Raw genomic sequence first — 8,600 nt, forward strand, 5'->3', positions numbered from 1 at the left:
ATTCAGTTAATGATACACGAAACATTTTAGTCAATGTAGCTAATATAATAAAACTTTAATTTAAAAATCTATGGCCTGGGCCCATAACCTGTTGTTTTACATGCGTTTATTTCATTCAATTAAACGGAAGTGAGTTGTATTAGTTACAGATATTACATGACAGCTTAACTTAAGTTACAGTGCTATGGATTCTTCGCAGGGTTGCAATTAAATTGCTTCGTTCTCTCCAACAAAAACAAAGTTGAATCAAAACAAATACGAACATATTTTTTATTTTCCCTTGAAACAAAATTCTCTTAAAATGGAAGCATCCACCATACCATTGCGTACATGGACGATATTCTAGTATTTTCTACAAACGTAGAAGAGCATCTAGAATCATTGAGCAAAATTTTAATGAGAATAAAAGAAAAAAAATCTAAAGATCCAATTAAATAAATGCGGCTTCCTAAGACAAGAAATAAAGTTCCTAGGTCACTTGATTACAAAAGATGGTATTAAACCAAACCCTCAAAAAGTGGAAGCAATTGAAAAGATTCTACTTCCAAGAAGCGTTAAGGAAATAAAAGCATTTTAGGTATTACGGGATACTACAGGCGATTCATAAAGGATTACCCTAAAATCGCATATCATTTAATAAAGTATTTAAAAAGGGCACAAAAATAAACGTTAATGACAACGACTACAAAGATTTTTTCGATAAATTAAGAATGTTGATTAAAAATTATCCCATTCTTATTCACCCAGACTTTACAAAAATGTTTACTCTTGTCACAGATGCTAGTAATTTTGCTCTAGGAGCAGCCCTTATGCACGATAACAAAACAATTTCATTTGCCAGTCGTACCTTGAATGGGTATGAAAAAAATTATAGCACGATAGAAAAAGAGTTACTTGCAATAGTTTGGGCAACGAAATATTTCCGTCCATACTTATTTGCCCGACACTTCGTTATTAAAACTGATCATAGACCATTAGTTCGGCTGAACAACTTAAAAAAACCAAACGCTAAATAAACTCCAAAGATGGAAAATAAAACTAAATGAGTGCGATTTCGATATTAATTAAATAAAAGGAAAGAAAAATGTTATTGCAGATGGTCTAAGCCAGTGTTTCCCAAAGTGGGTGATAACGCCCCCTTGTGGGCGCTGCAGGTGTCAAGAGGGGCGGTAAGAGACCCAGAAAGAAAATGGGGGCGTTGTGTAGAGGCCTGGGGGGTTATTTGTAATTCTATTTAGCTAGGAGGCCTCTTAGACAACGACTACATGAGCTCTCGACTCTCAACAACAACTTGTGAACATCAACTAATATGAATTAAAAGATTGCTCAAATTCGGTTCTATATTTCTCTCCGCGTAGTTCATATATCTGTTCTATTTTATTGAATATAGAAAAAATAAAAATCATGTCAATCGGTCGCTCCGTTTCATAACGGGGCATCTCGACAGGATAGAATTTATAGAATACTAACTGTCAAACATATTGCTATTGCCATTGCCAAATCTGTATGTGGGCATTTGCTATCATAATATAATAATTTGCGCAAAGGTGTAGGGTAGGTAGGTTCGAGCTGATGTAGCGAATGCTTTGAGCTCTTGAATAATTTATTTTATCACTTGCGAAATGACGTCGGGTAGGTAGCTGATGTAACGCACGTTTTGAGCTTTTGAACTCCTTAAATCTTTTATGTGGAAAATAAAAAAAGGATCTTTATCCTTTCTTACAAATGTATTTCTGGGGAAAATAAGGATAAAGATCCTTTTTTACAGATGTATTTCTGGGAAAAATAAGATAATAAGAAAAGGAGAAAGATTCTTTTTTACAAATGTATTTCTGGGAAAAATAAGATAATACGAAAAGGAGAAAGATCCTTTTTTTACAAATGTATTTTTAGGAAAAATAAGAATTCATATTTTTGGACTACTATATAATAATTGTGCTTAAGCATTCCCATATAAACAATGTATTATTTTTTTATATTCATTTGTGGTTTTGCGCGCAATAGATGAGCATTACTTACGCCTCCTTTACACTACTCGCGAAGTCAAACGTATTTCTCAAAGCAAAACAATGTCGGAAGTAAAAAAGAAGAGACGGCAATACTGTGCCGAATACATTAAATTCGGATTCATTGAAAATCCCACAAACCCATCCTCGCCTTTGTGTCTTCTATGTCTAAAAACATTTTCGAATGAAGCAATGAAGCCTTCAAGACTGCAGGATCATTTGAATAAAATGCATCCAGATAAGAGAGGCAAGAATATAGCAAGACCTAGAGAAGAAGCATAATACTCAGCCAAGTGTAGCAAAACTATGTTCGGCGGCTGCTAAGCAAGATGACGACGGTCTTCGAGCTTCGTACAACAACTCTTTGTTAATTGCTCAAAAAGGCAAACCACATAACATCGGAGAAGAGTTAATATTGCCAGCAATAAATGAAGTAATAACTACGGTGTTTCATAAACCGGCCGCAGATATTATCCGAAAAATTCCTTTGAGTAATAATTCTGTGCAAAGACGAATTGATGAAATGGCTGAAAACATTGAAGAATCACTGTGCGACCACCTGAGGTCAAGTCAATTTTCAATTCAGCTGGATGAGTCCACTTTACCAACTATGAAGCATTGTTGTTGTCTTACGTGAGTTTTATTAAAGATGAGAAAATATGTGAAGAACTATTATTTGATAAAAATTTAGAGACCGATACAAAATTCGAAACCATATTCAATATATTGGAAAAGTTTTGCGATGAGAAAAAAATCTTTGAAAACTATTATTTCAGTTGCTACGGATGGCGCTCCGGCTATGACAGGGTGCCATAAGGGCTTCATAGCGTACTTAAAAAATAAAATTCCAGATGTCCTTGGTGTACATTGCGTTATTCATAGACAACATTTAGTGGCTAGAAACTTAAGTGAAAAACTATTTCAATCACTGCAATATGTCATCAAAGCAGTCAATAAAATCCGCAACAGCTCTTTGAATGATAGATTATTTCATCAGCTCTGTGTTACTAATGACGAGGATTTCAATCGTTTGTTGTTTCATACTGAAGTTCATTGGCTATCAAGAGGCAATTGTCTGACTCGATTCTACAACCTGTTCGACTCTGTTATAGAGTTCTTGGAAACTAAAGATACAGAATTTCAAGACAAGCTCATAACATCAAAGAATGATATAGCTTACATGACAGACCTGTATAAATTGTTCAACGACATGAATCTCCAACTGCAAGGCGATAAACTAAATTTAATTAAAACAAAAAACGTCGTTGGTGCTTTCGCAGCCAAACTGCTTCTACACAAAAAGAGTCGGGCAGACGTGAGTTTCACAATTTTCCGAATTTATCAGTATCATGCAGAAACGACGAATTGTTTGCCTACTGCCAACATTTGGAAAACCTCCACATTGACTTCACCGAACGATACCAAGACATTTTGAACTTGGAAATATCAGACTGGGTGTTGAATCCGTTTTCAAATGTCAACACAGCAATGTCACCTCAGCTGGAAGAAGAACTTATAGAATTGACAACAAACGAGGAAATAAAAATCAAGTTCAAAAATGGTTACCAAGAATTTTGGCTACAAAAACCGATCCCGTAATTGTACCCTGGATTGTGGTCAATCGTTCAACGATTCTTGATAGCATTCCCATCGTCATACGAGTATTTGTGTGAACGTGGATTTAGTGCTGTGACAACACTGCTTACTAAAAATAGAAATCGTTTACTTGTTACCGAACGTGGCGATTTGCGACTGTTCTTAAGTAAATTGGAACCTGATATTAACAAACTTATTAAACAGCATCAGATTCATCCTTCACATTAGTTTTTATATATGGATCGATTTTTTTAGTTTTATTTTTAATAAAATATTCTCTGTTTTAATACTATAAAGTTGTGTTTCAATAATCATTCTTATTGGCAGGTGGAGCCCGTAAGAGTTAACTTGAGACCTAAGCGCCGTTGTATGTTACCTACTGCGCTTAGGTTTCAAGTTGCAGGTTATAGTAAAAGTTTCGTTTAGAATTCTCCGTTAATATACATACTTATATAGGTCACAATAATTAATTTGAAGTTATAGTGGTTTTTAAATAGGTGAAGAAATGGGGGCGCTAAAAAAATATTTATTCTCAAAGTGAGCGGTAGACAAAATAAGTTTGGGAACCACTGGTCTAAGCGGACTAAAGTAGTAAAGAAGTATTCAATGATGATAACATAGATATAGTGCACAGCGCAGAAACGGATGGCACATAAGTACTTCATTAAAATACATACTTAACAAAAATAACAGAAACCGTAATCAATATATGTATATAAAAATCAACTTATAATTCAAAGAGCGCAAAGACAATCAATAACAAAGAAAAAAATATATCAAAGGAAAATAAGAAACATAATAAACGTAACACTTGAAAGTGACTTTTTAAAACTAATGCAGAAGAACCTATCCGAAAAAGGATTAATTGTAATTGACTGCCCAGATGACAAGTTATTTCTACAAATTCAAGAGTTACATATATATAAAATTTTCCGCAAATAATGCACATTTAAAAATACTGAAATCAAACATAATTTTAAAGGATGTAACAGACAAAGGAGTACTTTTATCATTGATAGAAGAGAAACACCTGGAAAATAATCACAGGGGAATAAATGAAGTATTTGAGGAAATAAAAAAAGCACACTACTACCCCAAACTACAAAAATAAAAAAAAGAAATACATCAATAATTGTGAAATGTGCAATAAAGCGAAGTTCGATAGAAAGCCTATCAAACATAATTTAAATATTACGGAAACTCTTTAAAAACATAATGAAGAAATATTAGTAAAAGAAATTTTGATAAAAACAATTTTCGTAAGAAAAATTGATAAACGAAAAACAATTTTTGTGGAAAGCTTCAGAAAAAATATTTTCAAAACTATATTTAGCGATTGTAAGAAAAATGTTTTGAAGAAAAATGCGAAGATATGCATATATTTTGTATAAAAAAAAAGAACATAGAAAGTAATTTTGTAGGAAAGATTAATATTAAATAAAAATTATTTTTAAGTAACATTAATAAAAAAAATGTGTAAGAAACATTAAGATTACTCAATGGAGACCATTGAATCTAAGGGTGAAGGAGTCAAATATTGGTTACATATTGACATAATATTCACTTCAAGAAACACTTCAAATAAGAACTCTTTCTTGAAGCGAATATAACTTGATCACACATTTGCTGACCAAGCAAATAACTCCATCATGCGTTATGAAATTAGATACACCAAAACTTATTGCGTATACATACATACATATGTACATATAAGTTCCCGCGCGCACATAAAATTAGAATGTAAGCGGCATAGAATAAAAATAAAGATTAGTTCAGTTGAAGAATACACCTAAGCGAAGAAGCTCGGTGTTTTTATTTTTAACTCTAGAGTGGAAGAATAGACATAAGCGAAAAAGCTCGGTTCGTTTTTATTTTACACTAAAACTATATGCTAAAGTGGTTCGATCTGAACAAATTCTTTGGAGAATGTACCGTTGCTTGGAGTAATATACCAAACGAAATTTCGTAAATACGTGTGCAAAATTTCAGATTGATATCTCAAAACTGAGATACTAGTTCACGTATATACAGAGATACGGATGGACAGACGGACGTGACTAAATCGACTCAGCTCATCATTCTGATCATTTATATATTTTATAGGGTCTCCAACCTTTCCTTTTGAGTGTTACAGACATCGTAGCAAACCTAATATACCATGTTTAGGGTATAATAGTTGTTTGATTATAGTTTCAGTGCCTTTTTATTTTTAAAAGTTGGCAGCTATGTTTAAACATTTCTATGCCATTGCAACGATTCCAAGTATGTGTGGAAAACACGTGTACACAGAGCACGCTCAGAAAGTGTCATGCGAGCAATGGGCTGCCAACTCGTACATATATACAGTGCACTTTGCATTTTTTGTATGAAAATATGTATAACAGTTGGCTCTCGTCTACTCCGAACATTTCCGAATAGCCCAGAACTGTAATGGCGGCACTATGACCAATCGGAATGCATTGCTTTCATTAAAGCATTTAACGCATCGGCAATGAGTCTTGAATTAGGTGATGCGAGCAGGATAGCTAGTGCATATACAAGTAACTGTTTAATTAACACCGGTCGGACGGCACGAATGAGAACTGTTCATGGGCAATATTAAGCCACGCCTGTATAATTTTCTTATATGAGGGTAGTTGATAAATTTGACAGTTGGAATTGTAATTGAACATAAACACTTATTATATACTTATACGTTCGTGTTTGAATATATGGTATATTTAGCTTACAGGCATTTAATCTGAAGAAAATTAATTCAAATCAGAATTATTTAGTTAACATTTGTTATAATATATAATATAACTTCTTTCATAAAATATTTAACATCTTCGCATAAATATATATACTATGTATATAGGTTAAAAGCAAAAAATATTGTAAACGCATATCAAACGCGATATCTACCTGGAGTGTTAATAAAAAGATCTATTATAATTTGAGATATACAGAAATCTTTTCGAAGCATTGCACAGAGCAGTGCAATATTTAAATGGAAACCATGATATATAAGCGTACAATTTCAAACTGATCCTTCCTAAAAATTAATAAAATTGCTAAATATTGGAAATGGTATAACAGAACTACAACCAAATACGGAGTGCAGTGGATTAAAACTGGCTCAGTAATCATTCGATGAATATTATACCACGTGCATCCCAAAAGACTGAAACCATAACTTTGCCAGCCGACTTTTTTGCCCTTCCAGTCTTGAGAACAGGTTCATAATATGCAGTCCACTAGGCTGACTGTCGATTGGGCTCGATTAATTTCCCTGATGCACAGCCCAAGTTCAACAGTATTTTCCCCCAAAAAGCAATGCTTTATTAACACACGAAGTGCTTTTTGTTTCATTTTTTTGTATACTAACACAAGTTGCTTCACCCAAAATGCTATATCTCTTTAACTAATAGTTATAATCTAGCTAATAGAAATCATCTAGATGGTATTAGTAGTACTATCTATAGTACGGGTCTTACTTAGTAGAAGACCCCGGCCACGCCATTGCAGTGTCTAAGGTATACATTAAATTATATTAAAGTAAACCATTACTTAATAAAGTAAAATGGTATTTACGAATAATTTAACGAATAATTTAAACGAAATAAGGACGGGTGAGGCTGAGCTCAGGCTACTACCGGGGTCATAGCTGCCGGATAGTGGACGGCCTACGCTAAGTAGGTTAGCTGCGAATAGTAATACGCAGCCCCCGACCAAGAGCTGCAGGGGAGGAGGGCTTGGCTCAAAACGCCTAATACGCCCAATGAACCTCCGGCGAAGAGGCGAGAAGATGCCGCCTTTAAATAAGCGTCCACAACCCCCACTGGGGTTGCATCGAGGGAGAACCTACCCACGAGAGGGAGGCAACAAAGCGACGAAGGAACCATATAGTTAGCAGAACCAAAAGTGCACAGACGACGGCGAAAACCCTGGGCAAGCGCCCAACAGAATCGAGGCCAGTAAGGTTCTGATTATGGAATACTGGAAACCAATAATGGAATAGTCTGACAAAGGGCTGGTGAGGGCAGTATTCTATCACCTCAGTAGGTAAGAGTGACATCTTACCGAAATGTCTGGCAGGCTAATACTGCAGACTAATACCACTGTCAAAATGGATCACATCGTGAACGCACTATTCCCCACACACGAAAGCAGGGTTAGTGATCCAGAACAAACACTAAGATCTGCGCAAATCTCCCCGTTCACCCTTGAAGAGCTGCAGCTAGCCACGGGCAAGCTCAAGGCCAACAAATCACCCGGCTCGGACGGGATCCCAGCAGATATCCCCAAAATAATCGCTGCAGAGCGCCCGGCAGTACTACTGAACTTGTACAACGGATGCCTTGAAACTGGAATAATCCCTGAACCATGGAAAAGCAATAAAACCCAGACTCGAAGAGGCTATTAACGAAGCTGGAGGAATGTCCCCTAGACAATATGGTTTCAGACCCGGCAGATCAACAATAGGAGCCATAAAATGCATCATCGAAAGCGTAGAGCAGCGCAGCGTAGATGGCATAAATATAAAAGAATAGTGTTACTGGCGACTCTAGATGTCTGAAACGCTTTCAACAGTGCTAGATGGGTGGACATGATCGACGCTCTCGAAAAACTCTTCAAGATACCCGACTACCTCAGGGCTGTGGTGCGGAGCTACCTTAGCAACAGAAAACTGCTGTATGAAACTAAAGAATGATCACAACAGATAACGGTTACGTCAGGAACAGCACAAGGATCCATTCTAGGCCCAGACTTATGGAACATTAGCTACGACACTACATATATTAAAACTAGAAATGCCAGACGAATCATATTTAATTGGCTACGCTGACGACATTGCGGCAGTAATCACAGCAAGGGATACAGAAGAAGCGCGAAGAAAGCTGAATCAGGTCATGATACGGACGCAAACATGGCTCGTCACACACAACCTCCAGCTCGCTACGGAGAAAACAGAGCTACTGCTGCTAACAAACAAGCACATACCTCTCGAGATAAGCA

Source organism: Bactrocera neohumeralis, unplaced genomic scaffold (genome assembly GCF_024586455.1).
Source record: "Bactrocera neohumeralis isolate Rockhampton unplaced genomic scaffold, APGP_CSIRO_Bneo_wtdbg2-racon-allhic-juicebox.fasta_v2 cluster11, whole genome shotgun sequence".
In the NCBI taxonomy this organism is placed as follows: domain Eukaryota; kingdom Metazoa; phylum Arthropoda; class Insecta; order Diptera; family Tephritidae; genus Bactrocera; species Bactrocera neohumeralis.